Below are 22,468 nucleotides of genomic sequence, written 5' to 3'. Positions count from 1 at the left end.
ATACCTATGAGACAGGTATTATTTTCTCTATTTATAGATGAGAAAATTAAAACTGAAAAAGGTTAAGTGATTTACCAAATGTCACAGAGCTGGATATCGGCAGAGAAGTAGTCACACTCACACACCTGTGTCACACCCCCATGCTCTGCTCCCTTGGTAATGCAATATTTGTGGCAAAGCAATATAATCAGTTACTATGTTCATATATGTAAATGTGCATGCAGGCACACGGTTACATAAAAACCAGAACATGAAAGTATTCTTTTTTATTTTTGGCCTCAGCACCACACATCTTGCAGGATCCCAGGGCCCCAACCAGCGATCAAACCTGTGCCCCCTGCAGTGGAAGTGTGGAGTCCTAACCACTGGACCGCCAGGGAATTCCCCAAAGTATTCTTATAAACTGATCAGAACTGTATAGAAATAGCTTTAGGAACACTGATAAAAATCAGGAAAAAAATTGGAGAAATGGAAATACTTCAATGTTTATTTTCCCGAGGGAAATAATTAAAAGCAGAGAGTGGTAGACGAATGCCAGGTGTTGCTAGTATCAGCATTATTATACCCAAGATATTGATCAGTTCTCCAGCTGCCTTAAAGTTGGAACAGGAAGATGTGAGCTAGAGAAGCAGGATGATGTAGAAATGGATACCAGCAGGTTAGAAGTCCCTGGAATGGCCTGGCAAGGTGGAAAAGGTGGTGCTGAGTAATATAGTGTCAGGAGGCAGTGTCCTGGGTTCAAGTCCCAACTCTGTCCCCTATTAGCTGGGTGACTTTGAGCAAGTTACTTAACCTCTCTGACCAGTTTCTTCATCTAAGAACTGAGAACAACTGTATTATCCATCTCTGGGGGATTGTCATGAGGATTATATGAGGCAGTGGTGGCACATTGTAAGTACTCAGTAGATGCTAGCTATGGTCTTCTTTCTTCTCATCATCATCGTCTTCATCCCAGGCATCTCCTGAAATCTCCACTTACCCTGTGCCGCCTTCCTCTGTTCTGGTGCCACCCAGTGAGACCTGCAGGGGGCACTCCTGGTACACTGCCCTCCTCTCCCAGCCCTCTCGCTTGTGTTTCTTGTTCCAAGTGGAAATATCGAGTTTTCAGCCTGAGATTGGCATCAGGAGGGCTGTTAAAGCCCCAGTCAACATCCCCGTCTCCTGGGCCTGGCCCTGTCACCTGAGCCTTGGGACTGCTAGCCTGCCCTTCTCTGTCCTGCCAAGCAGCTGCTCACGTTGGTTCCACTGTGCCAGAAGCTCAGAGAGAAGAAACCAAACTCCTGGGTAAGAACGTATTTGCATAGAACTGGCCCCATTTCCTGGAGGGGGAAATCACAGGGCTGGCAGGGTCCTCCGGAAGATGTATCAGCCAGACCCCTGCCTCAGTGCAGGCTGCCTTGAGCATGGCCTTCCTGACAAAGGAGACCACCACCCCCTCCCCTGCTTTATGGATCCGGCAGGTCCTGGACTTTACCTGGTATCTAACCTCAATTCTTTGTGTATCATTGAACTTGAACAGAGTGAGGGAAAAAAAAGTTTTCTTAGGTACCAGGATACAGAAAAATAAGCAGGATCCTAGCTTTCAGGTATTATGAGGTAAAGAAAGCAACTTTACAAGGAGTCAATGAAATACGTCAGTACAGTTGTGATGATGGGAGATTGGGTTTGGAACTGGAGAATGTTGAGGGCAGGAGGGGCACAGCTGGGGCCACATTGCTGGTCTATAAAGAACCTTGGTACAAAATAGAAAAAAGGAACCCCCTCTGGGCAGATGCACTCCTTATGGCATGTAGCAAGTGATACTTTGGCGTAAAAAAAAAATAAAAAGGGGAATCCCTCCAGTAGACACGGCTCCAAGCCATGATGCAAGGAATGGCAAACTGAACGTGGTTCAGTCCTCAATTTGCCCCCTCAGTGGGTGCCTTTATGCAGAGCACAAACTGTACAACTGTATGTGGCAGCCTTGGGGTCAACCAATCTGGGAAGATTTCCTTGAGCAGTATCATGAGACTTCTTAGGTAAAAGGTTGGAGCTGGGAGAGGAAGCATGATGGGGAATACAGGAGGTGGCTGAGGATATGAACTTAGTGGAGCAGGGAGGCCAATCAGATAGATTATAACAATTTCTATAAATTCAAGGGAGATGCGGCCCTAGGAAACTCAGAGCAGAGGGAGCATAGGTTTGCAGGAGTGAAATGTGGCTGGATATCAGAGTGAAATGGGGAGAAGCAGAGCACAGATCCAGGACGGACGGAGCCCCACTGGGCTCCTGAGGCTGAGGGCTTTGCTGGTCTTCTGGCTGAGTTCAGGAGAGCACGAGCATCAGAACCTTCTCATACACAGGTCTATCTTGCTTTATAGGACTGGAGGAAGTAGACCAGGATTTAAAAGTCATGGACTTTAGAGGTAGTCCAGAATTAATCCTCACTTTACGGGTAAGGGATGGATCCCAAGCACTTTACAGATAAGGATGGGTCCCAAGTAATTTACAGGTAAGGCATGGGTCCCAAGAGGATAGACAGAACTAAGACCCAGGCCTCCTGGCTCCTGGTCCCTGGTTGTTTCTTTATTCCCTGTTGCCTCCCTCCTACCACAGTATATTGGGTGTTAATAGAATTTCTGTCCATTGGACCCAATTAGAAAGGTACTAGAGAAACCACCTAGTTAAAGAAATTCTGGATAGAACCCTTTGGTAATGTGATTAAGCATCCCCTAACTTATGTCTTATAAATGTGAGTTTTTGTAAATCGCATTTACTGAAAGGAGGTGGTATACCTAAATAATGATCCATTCATGACTTGGTGGGGTGGGTGTAGCTCAGTCCCTCTCTTGGATTTCTCCTCTGTGGTCTGGGTTATCCAGCTATTAGGTGCCCTACTACTAATGGAAATTGTTCAGCCTTGTGGGGCCCGAATGCTAAAATGCCCCTTGGAATCCTGTGGTGGGCGTTGTCAGTATCTCTATTTCCAGCCGATCCCTCTGACTGTGAAATGTTGCCTATTCTGAGCCTCCTCATGCCTCCTGACCCAAAGCTTCCCTCATCCCTTCCGTCCGCACTGGCTTTTCCCAGCAGAAGCCCCTCATACTGCTGCCCACTTGTGGATTCTCCTTCCCAAACAAGTTACTCACCCCTACTGTCCTCTGTGCTCTGAAGGAGCCCCTGCCCTATTACGAATGAGGTAAAAGAAGAGATGAGGCCAAACTTGGGAGGAGTGAGTTAGAAAGGAGCAATTGAGAATAAGAAAGACAGAACTTGCTAAAGTGAGGAAACAGAGGGGTGTCCTTAAAAAAAGATGGTTCCCCTAACTGCCATTTTGTGTGGGAACACTGGACATCGCAACCCTGGCAAATTTTTCATACCGATGTGTGCTCATATTGACAAGTTTGTTTCAACCATGCAAAATCACTCTAGTATCACCTTGAGACAAGCTTTGGAGTTCAACATACGTGGATTCAAATTCCAAATCGAACACTTTCTAGCTATGTTACCATAGGCGAGCTGCTGAACCTCTCTGAACCACAGTTTCTCCGTCTCAAGTAATATGTATATCTTGCATAGTAAACACTCACAAATATGAATTTCCTATGCCATTTATTATTGATTCCCTATAGGGCTCCTAGTGAGTGTTCTAGGACTTCATTTTTTTTGTAAAAAGACTTAGAAATGGGCTTCCCTGGTGGCGCAGTGGTTGAGAATCTGCCTGCCAATGCAGGGGACACAGGTTCAGGCCCAGGTCTGGGAGGATCCCACGTGCCGCGGGGCAGCTGGGCCCGTGAGCCACAGCTACTGAGCCTGCGCGTCTGCAGCCTGTGCTCCACAATAGGAGAGGCCGCAATGGTGAGAGGCCCGCGCACCGCGATGAAGAGTGGCCCCCGCTTGCCGCAACTAGAGAAAGCCCTCGCACAGAAACGAAGACCCAACACAGCCATAAATAAATAAATAAATAAATATTTTTTTAAAAAAAGACTTAGAAATTAAAAACTGACATTTGATATGTACAAAGGAATGTATACATGATGGATATCTGTGTATATGCTATAAAACATAATTTAAGAACAAAAACTCAACTTAAATCACTCTCGTAAAATTAGAAACTTACAGTGCCATTCAAGCTATCTGTGTCTTTTTCCACAACCTCTGCACACCTGCTGTTCTGGAACTTTTAAATGCTTTCTAATTGCTCAGTCCCACCGCCACCCTGAGTTTCAGTGAATGACTTTTCTGAACTACAGAAAAGTGAAAACCATTTGGAAGGAACTTCTGCAGAGACTTCTTCACCACCCGGTATCTCTTCCTGCTCCTGCCCTGTGATTCTTTCTTCCCTCCTCTCTCAGAGGAGTACTCCAAATGTCGAGCTGAGGAGTTTGCACTGTGACCTGTAAGCAAGGGCCACCAGTTTGGGGTTTTGATCCAAGGGCATAGGGACTGACATTGTGAATACAGGTTACCTCTTCCTTTGAGACTAGAGAGAAGGGTGCAGGGTGGGTCAAGGTCCTGGGCTGCTAGTGACCTTCCTGATCCTGATGGTGGCCATGAAATGAAAAAGGATATCCTAGAGAGATAGAACAAAGGGAGACTTGACAGAATTTGGTGGTTTTGTTGACATGTCAATGGATGGAACATAGGGTAAGGGTGAAGAGTGAAGATCATCTTTAGCTTTTTAATCTGATTAACTGGGAGGAACACAGAAGTAAGGAAGGAAGTCATGAGAACTCCCAGCCTTGAGGAGGAAGAGGATGAGTTCAGTTTGGGGCCTGTCCAGTTGGAGTGGAAATCCCCTGCCAGCCGCTGGAACTGTGGAGGTAATGCTCTAAAGAGAGCCCAAGGCTGAAGATAGAGATTTGGGTATAACTCAGGAACGATAGTTGGAACCATGTAAGTGATGAAGGGTCCAGGAGCAGGACATGGAAAGAGAACATAAGACTGAACCTTGGGTACTGGAGGAGGAAACAGCTGTAGGTAGGGGCAGTGGAAGAAGATGAGGCTGGAATGGCACCAGGTCCAGGTCATAAGAGGCCTTCTGTTTCATGGTTAGGAATTTGGACTTTACTTATAGACAGTGGGCAGTGTATTGAAAGCTTAAATTGAGAAGTGACACAGTCAGATTTGTGTTTCAGAGAGATTGGTGTTTCTTCTTAAATGAAGGATTTTATGATCTGACAGATTATTAGAGTAGAGAAAGACTAGAGGTAGGTGTTAGAAGGCTGCTGTAGTAATCCTGGTGAGAGGTGATGGGGTCCTGGACCACTGGCATGATGATGAGATAGAGAGGAAGGGAGTGGGATTTAGGTGATTTAGAAAGTAGATGCATTGATTAGATAAGGGAGATGGGGTGAGGAAGAATGAAGTCTAGGATTGCTGTCATGTTTCCTCTTGAGTCAAACCACTGTGTTCACCTGCAGATTAGTGTTCCTAAAATTCTGCTCTACCTTTGTCTCCCCTCTGCTCAAGAAACCTTCATTTACTCTCCATTGCCTTCAGAGCTGACCATGAATGGGCATAGCTCTATATTTACTCCAGGTCTTCCCCCACCACAAATGCTACGCTTACCTTCAGCCCAGTGCCCCCCCACCCCCGCCATGGGGGCTATTTGAAATGGACATTTACCCATCATAGGGCGTTTAGAGGCTGAACTGAACTAAAATGTCAAGCGCCGTTCCTCTTTTTTCCCCCACTATGTATATCAACTCAATATGATAATACTGGTTACTGATTAGTAGTTAAATATCTATGATGAGCAAAAATGGGGAAATAAATGTTTTCTTCCTTAATACATGCCAGGAGTGGGAGATTGTGGATAAAAACCTCTCAAAACATGGATTCAGATAATGAAAGAAGTCCTTCGTGATGAAAAGGTTGAGAACCACCACTCCGTATTCTGGTCCAGTGGACCACTTTGCTGCTGTTTCCCAAGCAGACTTGTATTTTCCTGTCCTCCCAGGACTTTGTGAATGCAGTTACCTCTGCCTTAAATGCCCTCCCCACCGTCTCCCCGTACCTGAATCCTCTGCATTCTTTAGGGGCCTTATCGGATGGATGTCACGTCTGTCCTCCCACATCTGCAGGACCCCCTAAGTAGAGTGATCTTTCCCTTTCTGCTGCCTCCTGGGCACTTGGGCTGCATGTTCTGCCCTCTCTCAGACCAAGCCACTGCAAGTGGGAATGATGTCTGCGCATTTCGCATCCAGGACCTCACCCAGCACTTAGAAAACGGCAAACAGCATGGAAATGGTGCTGAAGGATATAACCCCGTCGTCCCCTGAGCCCGCCCCTTCAGCGCTGCTTGTCGGGCCACTGGGCCGGTCCTGAATTCATTTCCACCTCATTAACTCGGCCCCAGGTCCGCCCCCGCCTGCTCCCGCTCTCATTCCCCATCCCTGACACGACAGCCTCCTTTTCCTTCCTTCTCTCTTCCCCTGTCATCTTGCCAGCTCGGCTTCTATCGCTTCGCCTATCGTCTCTCTATCTGTTTCTCCCTGAGTCTGTCTGGGTCTCTGTCTTCGGGTGTTGCTCTCTGTCCTGCTCCTCCAGCTGTCTGGGGCTCCGCTTCGTTGCCCCTACGCCCCACCCCCTGCCCAGGCCCCTCCAATCCCGGCAGCTCGGGCCTGGCGCTCCACATTCCCATTGGCCTGTCCGGAGCCCCCCGCCCCCGCCCGCCCGGCCCCTCCAGGTTCCTCCGTTCGTGCAAAGTTTGGCTCTGCGCTGCGGAGGGAGGGGGCGGCCCGGCCCGGCCCAGCTCTGCCCCCGGCCGGCCCGACCCCGGCCCCGGCCCCAGGACCAGCCCTTATCTGATCCCAGCTCCGGGTTTAAGAGTCCTGGCCCTGCCCGTCGCACAGCTCCGTTCCTCACGCCTGCCCGCCCCGTCTGTCCGTCTGTCCCGCTGCCCATCCGAGGGGCCACTCCACCCCGGACCCAAGGTAAGACCCTGGCCCTGATGAAGGAGTGCTGCCGCCGCAGCCGGGGTCCTGTCCACCTCACTCTCCAGAGATACCGGGGCCCCCAGCCCCTAGGTCCCTACCCTGACTGGCCTCAGTGGTACGGTCCTATTCCCCAGCCTCCCACCTTGGGCGGCCCCAAACGGAGCCTTCTAGGAAGGGCTCACCAAGAAGGAAACTTTCCCAAACTGGTCACCTCAGCACTTTCAGCTAAGAAAGGGGCTTTCCTAATGCTCCTTCCTATTGGGCAGACCTGCAGTTGCATCACAGCCCTCCAACTAAATACAGTGACCACCACATATAACCATGCACCCTCACAGGCACTCCAGAGAGTGCCCCCTCTTCCCGGGATCATCAGGTTACTCCCACTCCCATGCCCAGCCCCTTTTCCCCCCTCCCCATGCTGTGACATTCACACAGTGACACCCACTGATCACTAGTTCACACAGGGGAAGAAGACACCTACAGCTCAGATTAGGGAGATGTAGTAGCCTGGTGTGACTGGGACCCCCTGCCCACCCAGTTTCTTCCCTTCATTCCAACTTACCTCCCACTTCAAGACACCCCTCCCCATTACAACCCTCCTCCCCTCCCCACAGCTGTTTCACACTGAGATCACCTGGAGGAGAGCAGCAGGGCCACCTCTGCTAGAGTAAGAAGGGCAGATTGGGTTCCGTAACATCCACCCTCCAGGTGAGATGCCCCTTCCCCATCCCATCCCTTCTCCCCATCAGGAACTAACCAAGGGCACCTGCGTTAGGAAAGAGACAGGTTGGAACTTCCTGATTGGAGGGAGAAGAGTTGAGCCCCAGGATGCATGGAAGGACAAAACTGGGGACAAGTGGGAGTAGGACCTCTTGTATCTTGAGATCTCATTCTTGTTAATGAAGGGCCCCAGGCAGAGTGAGGCAGATGGGGAAGTGGGGTGGTGAAGAAGCCAGTACAGATTTGGACCCCAAAGGAGGCCTAGGCTTAAAGCCTGATTCTGTTGCTTATCGATACACATTCTAGCTAAAGATTTCTGGCCCGTCTGCCTTGGCCATGGTGCTTGAATTTTTTTTCCCCACCAGGACTGCTTTAGGCATTTCTGGGTGGGAGGGAGATGATGATGGGAGACTTGATGCCCTTCTGTGAGGAATGACACTTGTTTAGGCATGACGAGGGCCTGGAGTGGGTATCAGGAAACCAGTCTGAGAAGGGACCAGAAGCTACCACTGAATTCCATTCAGTTTCATCTTGAAAAGCTGTTCCTAATCTCCAAGGATTTCTGTTCTGTTACATGTTCCTGGCATGACGGTGGGCACCATCGGGTGCAGGGCTTGTTAATTCCTCATGGTATAGGCTGGGTACGGGGGACCAAGTGTAGAAGCAACCGAGTGTCCTGGCTTATAGCTACTTCTTCAGGGAGGAGGAAACGAGGGAGGAGGGGGAGGGAAGGCATCATGCCAGGGAGAGGGGCCAGGGCTGGTCTGCAGAGGCAATAGGCATGGCCCAGGCAGTGCCAACTCCTCTTCCCCGCCCTCCAGTCCTTTGGTGGTGGTGGCGAGGGAGGGAGAGAGGGGGTGTTGGGGGGTGATCTGGGCCAGTCCAGCCTCCCAAAGCCCTTGCCAACCTGGGTCCTGAAAGGAGCTGCTGTTTTCTGAGCCATCCCCCCGCCCCGCACCCGGAGCTGAGCAGCCAACTTGTCTCAGTGGATATCAAATGGCAATGACTCCACTGAGTGGAGAGGGGTGGCGGGGGCAGGGTTATGGTCCCAATCCTTCTGTGGTTCTAATGCAGAATCCCACTGCTGCCCCCTACCCTGAGGGAAAAAAAATCTGTCTGCCCAACATCTGCCCTACATGTGGTCTGTGGACACATAACGTTTGTGTGGGAGGGTTAGTTGTCCGACTCCTGGCATCCCTCACCTCCTCCCTGTGTCCCACTGAACGGTGCCCCATCCCCACACCTGCACCTCTGTGCACGAGCTTGTTTATAACTCCAGCCTGGTTGGCTTGGGCTAAAAGGGAAGGGCGTGGCAGAAGACCCAGGGGCCTCCTTCCCTGGTCCTCCCTAGGGGCCAGAGAGGCTGGGACACTTGGATCTGGGTGGGCTTAGATCAAGTCCTCTGAGGTCATGCCCAGATTGATGGAATAAGGGGTTTAGGGCTCTGGGGGGTGGGGGGGTGAGTCATGCAGAAAGACCCACTTCTACAAAGGAGAAAAGACCCCCTGCATCTTTTAGCAAAATGCTTGGTTTCTGCACACAAGATGGAAGATAGGCCAAACCTCCTGGCATCAGTGGGGAGGGAAAGAGATGTTGGGCAATGGAGCCCCTCAACTTTCCTGCCAAGGGTTACTTAGGACGGAAGGAAAAAACCTCCAGTCTCCCTCCCCTCCCCAGCCTAGATTCTTCTCTTGCCTGAATGGTCAGTGCTACTGTCCGGGTTAATGCCAAACTGTCCAGGATGGTGGTGAGGCCCTGGAAGGGGCAGAGAGAAGGGAGAGTCCGAGGCACACTGCTAAGATGAAACTGCAGAAAGATTAGAGAGATGGGAGATCTGGAATCCAAGTGTTTTAGCACCCAGTGAAGGGTGGCTGGCAGGGGCGTCTCTTGGGAATCGAGCCTTCTGAGTTTACCACATCACCCTGTCTCTTCCACAGGCTGCGTTCAATGCTTTTCTCCCTTCATCCAAGTTTAACATACGTGTTGCCACCATTTTCATGGAGGCAGTGCATCTGAGTGGCCCCTCTTCATCCCCTCCCCACATCAGAACCTTGAAAGGGCACAGAGAAAAGGATTATGGGAAAAACTCTCCCGTGGGTGTCTGCCAGCTGGGAGCTGGATTTGAGGTGGTGGGGAGAAGGGAGGGGCAGGCTCTGGAATGCAGGAGAGAAGTGAAAACTGAACTGCGTGGCTTGGAGAAATAGGCTGGAGAAGCATGGGCTTCAGAGGACTGAATTAGCACTTCAGGCCCCTAAAACGGTGTAGCATAGAAGGAGTGGATATGGCCATTCTGCTCCCCTTCCAATGGCAGAAGACCTGGGGAAAGGATTGGAGCTGCAGCTTGAAGGACTTAGGCTAGATTTCAGGAAGCAGGTCCATAAAAGGAAAGAGATCTGAAATGGAGTTTGGGAAAGAGAGGCAGACCACCTTCTGGACCCAAATAAAAACAAACCCACCCCCCCAAACAAAAAAGCCCATCATTAAGGCTTGTGAGGGGGGAGCTGTGAAGCTCAGAGAAGCGCACGGATTATTGCAACAGTTGTCAAGACGCCTCTTCTCGGGGGAAAGTGCGACCCCACGGTGCTGTCTCAGGGCTCCTTTCTGTTGTCTGAGAGGCAGAGGCATAGTGGTTAAGAGCACAGCCTTGGAGTCAGACTTCCTGGGTTTAAAATCCTGCTTTCACTGCTTAGTAGCTACAGATGTCTCCTCATCCTTACAATGGGGCTAATTATAGTTGTGTATTAAAAGACTCGATATTTGTAAAGGGCTTGGAGTGGTGCTTAACATGTTAAAAATAAAAAGTGCAGTTGTTGGCTGTTAATGGTTCTCCCACCTCTGTGACTCTTTCTACTCCGTCATCTCGCCTGGCTTCTGGGCCTGCTGCAGCCCTTCTCTGTGGCTTTTCTGAGGTCTGTCCTAGGTCTCTGTCTCTCCGCCCTTCTAGAGTTTGGGAAGGTGGGAGAATTATCAAGTCGTTTAACATGAGCTTCCTGTCTTCATTCCAACAAGCTGGGCGTCGCCTGGGTCTCCACGCCCCTGGGCCCTTCTTTCCATGAGTTTTCACCAAGCAGGTGTGCTGTCTGCATCTCGGATTCGATAAATGTAACCGAGCTGCTGGGCTTCCCTAAAATAGTCTCTTCCCCCGTCTGGGTGACTTATGTCTTCCAGCCAAAGACGCCGGCTTCTCTCTACCCCGACATCTCGCCCCTGTCCCTCCATGGCCCTGCCTCTTCCCTCCCTGCCCACATTTCCCCCACAACTCCCCTCAGGTGTGTGAGTCTGCCTCTTCTCTGCCCCCTGATCAGCCTGTTCATCCCGTGAGCCTGGGTGCCCAAAGCGGCCTCCTTAATGATCTTCCTAACTTCCACCTTTCCTTCTCCTTGATTCCCTCTTTACTCCACACAGAATTATCACTGGAACTGTCATCATGAAGCATCAGTTTTATCTTGCCCCTTTGCTACTCAGACGTCTCTGTGGGTTTTCAGGTGAAAACTCCCAATCAACAGTCTTCAAGATACTTTATATCAGCCTTTCTCCCATCCCTTCCAGTTCCCCTATCTTTTGGGACCCCCATCGATTCAGACCTTGTTCTGGGGGAGCATATCCCATGGCAATCCCTGAGCCACACCCCTTCCACCCTGGGCCCTCACACAGGCCTACCCCTCCAAGTCCTGCCCCTCCTACAAATCTCCATCCTTCTGTTTCCCTATCTGCTCTGTCATCTTGTACCCCTTCTCCTCAGCATCCTGCCTGTTCCTTGTCCTTCGTGTCTATGAATTTGCCCAGGATGACCTGGGCAGTGGTAATGTTGGAGGGGACATCCTGTCTCCTACAATAACAGGAGCTCCTCTAGGGTGGGGCCTACACCCCTGTCAGACTGTCGACTCCCTGAAGCAAAGGCATCTCTTCCCTCCCTGGACCCCTCTGCCCCCAGGGCACAGACTGCCTACTGACCAGCTTGACTAGGTAGGAAACCTTTCTGGTTGCTAATTCTGGGGGAGGACCCTGACTTCAGAGGTTTAGGAGTGTCCTAGACTAGGGTATATGTAAGACTCCGTTATCCAACTCTCTAGGGAACCTCCAGAGGAACTCCTCTCCTACTAAACTCCCCATCCTGTGGAGACAGTTTTACCCTAAGATTATAAGCAGCAGATTAAGCGCTGCTGGCCCAAACACAGAAATCCACGTGGGTATCCACAGAACCTTTCTCTCCACGCCAGGGAGGTCTGCTCCTGCCTGATGCTGGTCTTGTCAGTGGGCGTCTGGAGTGGGAAAGGGGGCAGAGGCCAGAGTCTAGTCTGGGACAGCCCCGTTGTCTGGAGCATACCTCTGGGTGGGAGTCTGCAAGCTGGGAGACACGTGGGCATAGCTCTAAAGTCGGGTTAGGCCTGACCTTTTAGAGTTATATCCTCAGCTCCACCCCCATCCTAGTCCCAACCACAAGACCCGGGCACACACCTTCTCCCCACATCTAAATCTCCCTGGTTGACCCTCTGTAAAAAAGACATGGGCAACGGCAAGAGGAAAGGGCGAGGATGTCTGAGTCTAGGGCAGTGGTTCTCAAACTTTTTGGTCTCAGGACCCCTTCACGTCTTAAAAATTATTGAAGACTGCAAAGAGCTTTTGTTAATGTGGATTACATTGATAGGTTAGAAATGAGAGGAAACTTAAAATATGCATTAATTCATTTAAAAATAACAGCAATAAACCCATTTTGCATGTCAAATTAGATGACATATTTTTAACAAAAAAACAGCTATGTTTAAAAACAGACAAACAAAAGTTTAGTAAGTGGCATTGTCTCACATTTTCACAAATCTTTTTAATATCTGGCTTAATAGAAGACAGTTCGTGTTTCATATCTGCTTCTGCATTCAATATGTTACAATATCATATTGCAGTGTAGCTTCTGGAAAACTCCATTGAACACTCATGAGAGAATGAAAGTGAAAAGAAGCAAATAACATATTAGTATTATTATGAAGATAGGTTTGACCTCATAGAGCCTCTGAAAGGGTCTCAGGAGCCCCCAGGGTCCCTGGACCACACTTTGAGAATTACTAGTCCAGAGGAACGTCAGAAAACAGTTTGGAAAAGCCCCAGGTGATTTGAACATCCTGGTTGATCTCGCTTAGCTGCCCATGGTCTTTTGAATGTTTTCACTAGGGAGGCAGTATGGGGTAGTGGTTAATCATGTGGGTCCTGGAGACAGACTACCTACTTGAGCTTGAATCTCAGTTCTACCACTCACTAGCTGTGTGACTTTGGGCAGATTATTAACATCTCTGTGCTTCAGTTGTCTCGTCTATAAAATCGAGCTTTTAAAAAGTGCCTACTTTTTAGAATTGTTGAGAATTAGATGTTGTAACGCTAGAAAAGGGCCTAGCATAGTGCTGAATAATATGAGCTCTCATTAAATACCAGAGCCTTGCCCCTGAATCCACTGCCCACGGGCTCAGAAGGCAGTGCGATGCAGAAGTGACCTTTCCCAAATTGCAGATGTGGGTTTCTTGAACCAGAGAGGAAAAGTGACTTGTGTGAGGTCCCAGGAAAACTTAACAGGGTTGTTGGGCCCTGAACCCAGGAGTTCTAACTCTTAGCCCTACACTTTCCCCACCAGACTTTTTCAGTGGGGGAAAAAAACCCAAGGTCCTGAGAGGAGGGGAGCAGAACTTACCTTTCCCCCAGCAATCCCAAGTGTGCCATCCAGGGCCAATAGCAGTAGAGCAGGAAGCCTTGAGTTGAGGGCAGGTAGCAGGGAGGAACTTCCTGACCTCAACAGCAACTGAAAAAGGAGAAAGCAAGCCAGGAGAAGACATTCCTAAGCCCAGAAGGTTTTTCCATCTTGCCTTGTGGGGAGCAGTTCTGTAAAGTGGCCCCTGCCCTCTCTCCTAAGGGTTTCTGGCCCAGGGCAGAGGAAGTCTGTGATAGGGCAACACTGCTTCTCCTGGGGTGCCCCTTTCCTGCTCACTGCCTGCGGCCCCTTCCTGGATCATCCCCTCCTCTCAGTCTCCCAGCACTCCAGGCTCTGGGTCCCTTTCCCAGTGGCTCCTGACCCTGCCCTTTGTGCTGTGCTGCCAGGGCAGTGCATGCACCTTGGGAAGGGTGCCAGTGGGGGTGGGGGAGGGGCTGGGGGGGTCCCCTGGCCAGGAGGAGAAGCCTCTCCCCACAGCTCTGGGGAAGGGGATGATGCAGATGGGGGAGACAGACAAACACACCAGGGGCAGGGGTGGGGGGGAGCCAGCCCTGGCTCTTTGGCCTGTCAGCCAAATCCCCCTGAGCTGGGCTGCAGGCACCACCTTGTCAGAAGCCTAAATACTCCAAACCCCAAGCACACACCCTGAGCAGAAGCATTCTGGAGGGTCAGATGCCACCAGCAGCCGCCGAGCCTGACAAGTCGAGTCGGGCTTAGGTTTGAGACCTTGCTGTCTATTGCTCAGTTTTTCCTCTGCCACCCACACAGTTCCCTAGAATAGATGGGAAAACTGAGGCCAAAAGTGGGTGGGCTCAGACTGCCCACGTGCTTCTTTCCAGAGTCCAGTTGGGAGGAAGGGGCCTGGCCTCCCACAGCCCCTCCTCCCCCATCCCTCCCAGTCCCCCTGGTTTTTTCCATTTGGAAAGCCCTTTCTGGCTCGTGGCAGGTTTGGGGGCCCTGGTCTAGTCTCCCTCCCCTGTCTCCCGGGCAGTGTCCCCAGGGGAGCCCCCGGGGGCTGAGATCTCTTCAGTCTCAGCCCTGCCCCACCCCCTGCCTCCACCCGCGAGGCCAGCAGCCCCCCAGCCCCCGCCCCTGGGCTGTGGGACAGGGAGAGGGCCGAGGGGCTGGCTCTGCATACTAATGTCCTGCCCATTGTCAAAGCCCCTTTGTGCCCCAGAGCTCCATTGAGGCGCCTCCGGGGCGGGCACAATGGGGGCTCTGTCCCCGAGTTCCCCCAAACAGTCACCTGCTTTCAGAGCCTCCCCCCCCCCCCCCGCCGCTCCCACCCCCACCCGCCCCAGTGTCCGGAGGGCCCAGCGAGCTTGGGGGAGTGGGGCCAGAGCCAGGGGGGATGGGCAGGAGGCGACCCCTCCCCGCCCCCCCCCACCCCGGGCAGGCTGGGGAAATGGGCCCAAGGCAGGGAGAGGCCCCGGCTTACAGGGGGCGGGGGCGGGGCAGTCTGTGGATGGACTTGGAATGCAGGTTCCGTGAGGCCGGCCAAGGGGAAGGGGCACTCAGCCTGCCCACTCCTCGGTTCCACATGCCCGGCCGCCGCGGCCCGTGCCTTCCCGCCTCTCCTCCTCCTCCCACCACGAGGCTCATATATGCAGAGACACACAGGCACACGCTCATGCATGCGGCCCCACACACGGCTCCCGGACGCACGCCGGAGCGGATGTGCCCGGACCCAGCAGGCCGACTCAGGCACACAGACCCGCACCGGCCACTCGCATATGCACCAGCACACCCGCCCTCCATCCCCTTTGCACCCCTTCCGCCAGCCTCCAGCCTCGAGAGGCTCAGCACCAGCGCCCCAGCCCCCGACCACCCCCCACCCCGTGCCCTCACTGGCCCCTGCTGCTCCAACACAGGTTATAACAAGTTTGCACTTGTTGTGACCTCAAGAATGTGGCCCTGGGGCGGGGAATGTCCCGCTGCTCCAGACCTCACCTGCTTATACGTTAACCACGGACATGGTCTCTGCTGAACCGTGAGCACGCCCGCCCCCTCCCCCGCCATCCCACAGACCACAGAGAGGTTTGGTGAGCCAGGACCCCCGCCCCAGAGCGGAGCCAAACACACTGAATGGAGTGGTGCGGGAATGACCAACCCCAGCCTGCCCCAGCACCGGCCCAGGGCCACCAGCCCTTGCACCTGCCCAGCGCACTCAGGGTCACGGCCTCTCACCACCCTGTGAGGTAGATGGCCTCGTTATCATTTCCCCGTTTTATAGTAGGGCTCTGACAGGTGCATGACATATCCAGGTGGCAAGACTGGGACTCCATTCTAGAATGGAAGTCTCTTGCTGCTGGGTGTTTTCCTGGGTTGTTTTTTTGCGGGGCAGGGGTCACTATCTGCCTCTTGGCTTCACTGAGATGACCCAACCCATGTGGAATTTTCACAGAATTATCTTTTGCCCACCTCCTTTGGGAAGAGTGGGGGTATGTTGGGGTTGGAGTAGGGAGAACAATGGGTACAGGGACCTTAAACAGGATTCTGCGTCCAGAAAGAAACTCAAAAGTTCACCTTGACCCTTGACTGCCTCTAGGCAGGGTGAGCCTACCTCCTTTCGTTTCCTACATTCCCATGGGCCCCATTCCCATTGCTGACGGATCACTGGAGAGAGGAGCCCCATGGCCTTCTTGGCTAGAGTTTGGAGTTTGAGATCTCTGTTGATTGTAAGTCCTTCACGACACCTGGCTCTGACCTTCCCTGTTAATATCCTATGTCTGTATAAGGATCTATAGGGCATGTCTATGCCTCTCCTACTATTCTGGTCTGGGGCACCTTCTGGAAGCCTGGAGCAGGTACCCTAAAAAGGGAAGAGATGGAGGACTTACCAGGACCAGGACCCCAAGGATTGAGGGCTGCTTGCACGATTGTGTGCTGGGACCTGGGGTGGTTGATGGGGTCACAGTTGCAGAAACCCCATTAGATGGAGAACTAAGCTGATGTTGGTTTGCTCATCTGCAAATGTTATCGAATGCCGATCTCCATGATGCTTCCCTTACATCAGAATTGCAAAGACCCTTGCAGGACCCTTCTATGCCTTAACCCCACTGCTCACCTAGAATGCTCCCCGGCTGGCTGCCAGATTCTGCTGAAGCGGCATCATCCATCTGTCGTCCTCCATGCAGGAACACTCCTCTCCCAGCCCTTATTCTCTGGTGTATTCTTCTGTCTCCAAGTGCCCTTCCAAATGTCCCCTGTTGGAGAAGGAGGCCTGGCCAAAGGACAATTTCAGCCCCTCCAGCTGCACTCAGGCTTGGGTGGGTGGGGGACAGTGAGACAGCGACCTCTGAATCTAGTTCTGCATCTAGTCAGTGTCGTTGTGCCACCCCTGCCCCCATCCTTCTACTCAAAGGAGGAATGTGGATAAGGAATAAGTGGAAAGTTGGGGAAGGGCAGAGAGATTCCCTCCCAGGGTGACAGTTCCCCCACCGCCAGGCTTCTCTGTGTGAGGGTCAGAGGTTGCTCTTCAAACGTGGAACCTGAGAAGGAAAGGGAGTGGTGAGGACCCCTGTCAGGGAAGGTGGCTCAATTCCCTGAATATGCATCAGAAGCACAGGGTGACTATGGGTCTCCATCTCCACCAAGGGTAAAAATAAGAACAAATTGCTTAGGCAGCAACAAGCAAATTTTGACTTAGCAGGAAGCATTTCCTGGGTATAAGGGATTACCAGGCAAAGGGGAAGGATGGAAGGAGGTGGAGGACTCACTCCCCTTGATGAGAAAGAGAGGCCCAGCTTAGCCGCCTATTGAACAGAGGTTGGGTGGCCTAGGAGACATTTCCAAAGGGGCTTAGCGCCCCTGTGGGCCATGGACATCCAGCTGTCTCAGGTAACTCCCTTGATCATTTCCACAACCCCTAGCAGAGAACATCATTGAATCTGCCCCTTCCCAATGGGCCCGCTATCTGCTGTTTCTTCTAGCTCTTCTTGTTGTCATATTTCTGGGCCAGCTGCTGTGGGGCAAGGAGATTCCTGAGGCCTGCTGATGGGAGGGGCACACTGGACACCCCTAGGCTGGGGCTTTGGTTGGAGGGGAAGAGCTCAGTGGATAATGCTCCTAGGTTGGCCCTTCAGGACCCCAGGGTTAAGAAAAGATCTTGTAGGAAGAGAGAGCTTGGGATGAGGAAGAAAGCCAGGGTTATTGCTCTGATTCTGGTGCTATGAGCCGGCTGTGTGATTGTGGAAAAGTTACTGAACTTTTCTAAACCTTGGCTTCCTCTTCAGTGAAATGAAGGGGTTGAACAGGGTGACCATGGGGGCCTCCCAGCGCCGACATGCCATGATGGTATGGTGGCCAGATGAAAAGTGCAGTTTAAGTGGGCCTGGGTTCAACTTGCAGTCACCTCTTCCTTACTGGTGGTCCTTCTGGACAAGTCAGCTAACCTTTCTGAGTCTGGTTTCCACACATTCACATGAAGGCAATGGCATTACCCACCTCCCAGGGAGGATAGGATGACGCGGTCCATGGAAACCCAGCACAAGGGCTGAGGTGGGGAAGTCCGCAGCACGCGGGGACACAGAGGGGCAGCAAGTCACACTGGGGCTGTGGGCGTCTGGAAGGGCTTCTCAGAGAAAGTGACAGCTAAGCCGAGGCTTGAAGGAGGGGTAGAGATCGACCAAGTGGAGTGGGGAGGGGAAGAGTGCTTCACGGAAGAGGCCCCATTGTTCGCGGAAAACTGTTGGTAAGAGAAAGCATGGCCCGTTCAAGCACTGGGAGAAGCTCAGTGTAGCTGGAGGGCAGAGGCTGTGTGTGAGGGGTGCGTGGAGGGCCGAGAAGGCTGATGCTGGAGAGGCCAGCTGATTACATACTCTGTCCCACCTGTCGTTCTAGGGGCTTGCGAGTTGGGATCTCTCCACTTCCCCTCCATCTTCCTTTTCCTACGTTTCTTTCTCCCAAGCTCAGTCCTCTTGTCTTTGGTCACGTTTGGGGTCCAGGTCTGGAGTTTCCCGCCTCTCTCCTTTCCCGTGATGAAAGAGGGATCTGCCTCCTGCAGATGACTCTGGTTTTCTGGCATTGAGGCTCCGTGCTAAGCACTGCGTACCCACTGTGGGCCCTCCCCAACCTGGCCCCTCATGAGAGAGAGATGCAAGAGTGTTGATGGCAGTGGGCTGAGGGCAGTGTGGGGTGAGAACTGAGGGAAACTAGAGAGAATACGGCTCTTCAGCCTGGAGTAAAGGCGGATGGAGAGACCGAGTCAGTGCGCGCAGCTGTCTGAAGGTTGACGCTTTAATGGGAAGCTCGGAGGAAGGACTTCCCAAGGATGAAGCAGGTCACACACCAAAAAGGGAGCCTGAGGGAGGGAAAAGAAATGTACAATATCAATCCTATGGGCTCTTTTAAGCCAAGAAATACTTAGACAAAGCTCTATACCAGGCACTGAGGAGGTCACAAAGATGAACAAAACACAGGCTAGGAAGCAGTTCAGAAATGATTCTCCTGATTGACGAGGTGGGCATGATCCTTCCTGGAAGGTGTAAGGCAGATAAAACGCCCCCTCTGGCAGCTGCTCCTGAGGGTGCTTCCACACTGGGGGTACCTCTCCTGCCTCCCCGCCGCCTACATTGCCTCTCGGACCCTCCGCCGACTAGGTCCAAGGCCTCCCTCATCACAGCCACACAGCTTCTAAGATCACAGACGAGAAAAGGTATAGAGAAGGGAGCTTCAGCAGGGAGGTAGGTCAGCCTCCCTCTCTTCTCTCAGCTGGGGAGCCCCACTGGTTCCAGGACCCTAAAGGAACCGGTCCCATCAGGTTGGCCTCTCTCTGGTTTCTCAGATTCTGGTGGCAGATCTGGTGACAGCTCAGTGGCTCCCTGGCCTCCACCCCAAAAACCTTATCTTCTGGGGCCTGGCCATCCTGGGCTCTTTAAAAAATTAAAAAATTTTTTTTTTTTTTTATCATTTCTTAGTGATTTATTCTCTTAAGGCTCCATCAGCAGGTGGAATGGAAGACCCCTCCCACCCTGATGCCTTGGGTAACCAAAGCATTATCCTCCTTCAGTGCCTGCTCTGTCTGGAGGACCCTCACATCAATGCCTTATTTCCTGAGGTACAGTTGATGAGGGTACCTTCGAGGCCTCACTCATCCCCTGGCCAATAACAAGGGTCTGCACGCCTTTCTCGACAACTTCCTGCACATCTACAGGCTGCACACCAGGAGAACACTCAGTTCCTGTTTCTCTCCGGTCCCAAGCCTGACTTCCCCCTGGCCACACTTTGCAGTCCTTACAGATTTTAGTAGAGCCTGGTACTTTCATTTGCCCCCTATGAGAGGGAAACAATTTCAGGGGAAGAAGGAACTTAACTGAACTCCAATGCCCTCTCTTTTCAGAGTTGCAGTCCCAAACGTCTCCATGCTTTACCCCTCATCCTGGGCTTTGAGCAGCCTGCCAGCTGGCTGGAGCCACCAAGGGGAAGCAGGAGGGCAAGGGGCCGAAGGGCATGATGTAGGAACTGAGTTCTTTGTGGCATCCCTCACTAAACACCTTTCCTACCTCTTGGCAGGCTGAATGGGTTTTGGAGGGAGCTTCACCTTGGGAATTATAGGGAGGTAGGATGAAGGAGGTGGGCTGGAAGCCTCCTCCAATGCCAGGGCTGTAGGAAGTCCTACCGCATGAATCACTGTTACCCTGGAGAAAGGACAAATAAGGCAGGAGGTAGCTGGAGCAGCATCAAGCCCACATGGGTGTGGAGAGGCAACGTGAGTGAAGGTCCGCGGGACTTGGAGACAGAGGGTCCGGCTTTGCCATTAAATCAACATCAGCAAGTTACTTTACCTCTCTGAGCCTTAGTTTCCCTAATTTGGTAGATATTTTTCTTTCATCTGCAAAGTAGGCTAATAATAATATCTTATATTTGCATACAGGCCTTACAGATTTCACATACTTTATCTCCTGTAATCCCAACCAAACAATGGAAGGTTTTATTGCCTCCTTAGGTGAGGAAACTGAGCCCTAGAGAGATGAAGAGATTGACTGAAGTTCCCATAGCAAGTAGATGGCACAGATCTGGATGGCAAATAGTGGGAAAGAAGAACAGATAGGGACCTTTGGCTATGACCCAGACCTGCCAGGATAACAAATAGGTTTCATTTGTAAGGCTAACTGCATTGGATTGAAAATGGCTCTCTGTATCACCATGCTGAGAAAGATTCTGAGGTTCGGTGAGGAAAAAAGTACTGTGATGAATTAGTGATATCTGTTAAGGGCAGGAGGTGGGGTAAATGACGGCCCAGACGCGGTGTCGTTGGCATCCCTAGCCTGGAATCAGACCAGGGATTTCATGTCTAAGTCTTTCCTCTATACTAATCAGTTAGGTTAAATTCAAAGGCACCAGCTTGAAAAGAGAACTAAGGTGTAGTCTCTGCCTTCAAAGAGCTCACCATCTCTCAAGGACAGAGGAGCGCTATATTGATGTGGCAAACTGTCCCAGGAACGTAGAGAGAGTAATGAGGGCATTTTAGGCAGAGAGACCTGCTTGGTAAAAGCATGGGGCCGTGCAAGTGGGGTGCAGACTGCATTTGAAGAGCCAGTGGCAATTCTATATGGCTAGAAGATGGGGTCCATAGGGAAAAGTACCAAAAGGAGAGGCTGTGGAAATCAGGGTGGCATCAGATGGTGAAGGGTCCTGAATGCTATGTCTAGAAGTTTGGGTTTTACTACAGAAGCTGTGGAACTCCTTGAAGGATTGAAAGCCAGAGCGATGGGATGTAATTGTGTTGTTGAAAGGCACTGTGGCAGCTGAGGGGGTGGAGGTGAGGGAGGCGAGGCTTGGGGTGGGAAGACAGGAGATCATTGCAGCACTTCAGGTGAAAGAGGGCAGCCTCAAAGGAGTTGGAGAGAAGCCCACAAAGGCAGAATTTATAAGAGCTAGTGACCCACTGGATGAGGGGCAAGAGAGAAACCGAGGGCGACTCTAAAGTTTCCAACCTGGGCACTGAATGGATGGTGAGGCTGGGAACAAGAGGGGAAGCACAGGAGAGACTCCCTTCTGAGTAGAGAGGACATCAGTCTGAACACATTAAAACTAGACTCTCCAGTTAGAGGGAGCCTTTAAGTGTTGGTTGTACAGGGCAGAGGTAAGGGGAATCTGTGGGAGCGGTTGAAACAGACGAGGAAGGGAGAGCAGAGTGGTTAGAGATGCCAAGGGGGATCCCTGAGAAACACCAACAATTCAGGGCCCGCGAGAGACCACAGCAAGAGAGATGGACCAAACGTAAAGAGACAGGGAGGAGAGAGCCTGGAGGACCACGTCAGAGAGTGATGATGAGACTCTGCACCGTGTTAGTGCTGACCCCACCGAGTGCTCTTGGTACATCTGTGCACTTATCTAATTCTCCCAACACCCTGGTGAGGTAGATATCATTAGGCCCCTTTTTTTGCAGGTAAAGGAAAAGGAAACTCAAAGAGTTTAAGTGATTTGCCCCAAATCCCAAGGCCTAGAAGTGGCAGGGCCACTAAAGAGCTAATCGAGGTCTCCAGAATCAGGGGATCCCCACCACATCTCAATAAGAACCAAAGGAGAGAGTGTCCAGAACGGACAGGCTGGCCATCAGTCTCACATGACGCAGAGAGACTGCTGGGGTCGAGGACTGAGAAAACGCCCTTGGATTTGATGATTGGAAGGTTAGCTGTGACCTTGGAGAGAGATTCTTGCGGCTCTAACTGCCACCAGCTGGCTGTGCGGATCAAGCGGAATTGCTTCTAATGTGCTTCATATGATGCAGAGCCTGGTAGTTTGAAGGAGGCTGATGCTGTTATTTTTATTGTTACTAAATATTGGTAAATCGGACCACTTGATATTGCTGACATGGGACCCATTCTTTAAAACTGGTGATTTCATATGGTTCAACCTAACAGTAAAAGGGGGTGGGCTGGGGTCGGTGGGCAGGAGAAGGCAGGAGAAGGCAAGCCGCCAGGGCAAGGGCAGTCCCGTGGGGCTGGGGAGCCCTGCCCCCTGGTGGTGGGGAGGTAATCTTCAGCACCAGGCTGAGGATCGGTGAGGCTTGAAGTTTGCACGAGTCCCTCTCATCTCCTCCGCTCCCCTCCAGCCATCTGTAGTCTTGCCAGCACCCTCTCCACTAAGTCCAGCTGGGCATGGGGGTGAACTCTCCCTAGGGGGCTCT

The 22,468-nt window shown here is 51.8% G+C and overlaps 1 protein-coding gene across 1 annotated transcript in view; it reads left to right on the top strand.

Moving 5' to 3' along the window:
* Window positions 1-6,719: 6,719 nt before the first annotated feature.
* Window positions 6,720-22,468, top strand: part of KCNJ10 (potassium inwardly rectifying channel subfamily J member 10) — a 32,018-nt gene continuing 16,269 nt past the window's right edge. Inside the window, exon 1 of the mRNA XM_036852607.1 lies at window positions 6,720-6,917. The gene's annotated coding sequence lies outside the window, so the exon portion shown is untranslated. The remainder of the gene's footprint in view (window positions 6,918-22,468) is intronic.

This window comes from Balaenoptera musculus, chromosome 1 (genome assembly GCF_009873245.2).
Source record: "Balaenoptera musculus isolate JJ_BM4_2016_0621 chromosome 1, mBalMus1.pri.v3, whole genome shotgun sequence".
NCBI lineage: Eukaryota > Metazoa > Chordata > Mammalia > Artiodactyla > Balaenopteridae > Balaenoptera > Balaenoptera musculus.
The sequence above is the reverse complement of the archived record's forward strand: the minus strand, read 5'-3'. Positions and strand labels throughout refer to the sequence as shown.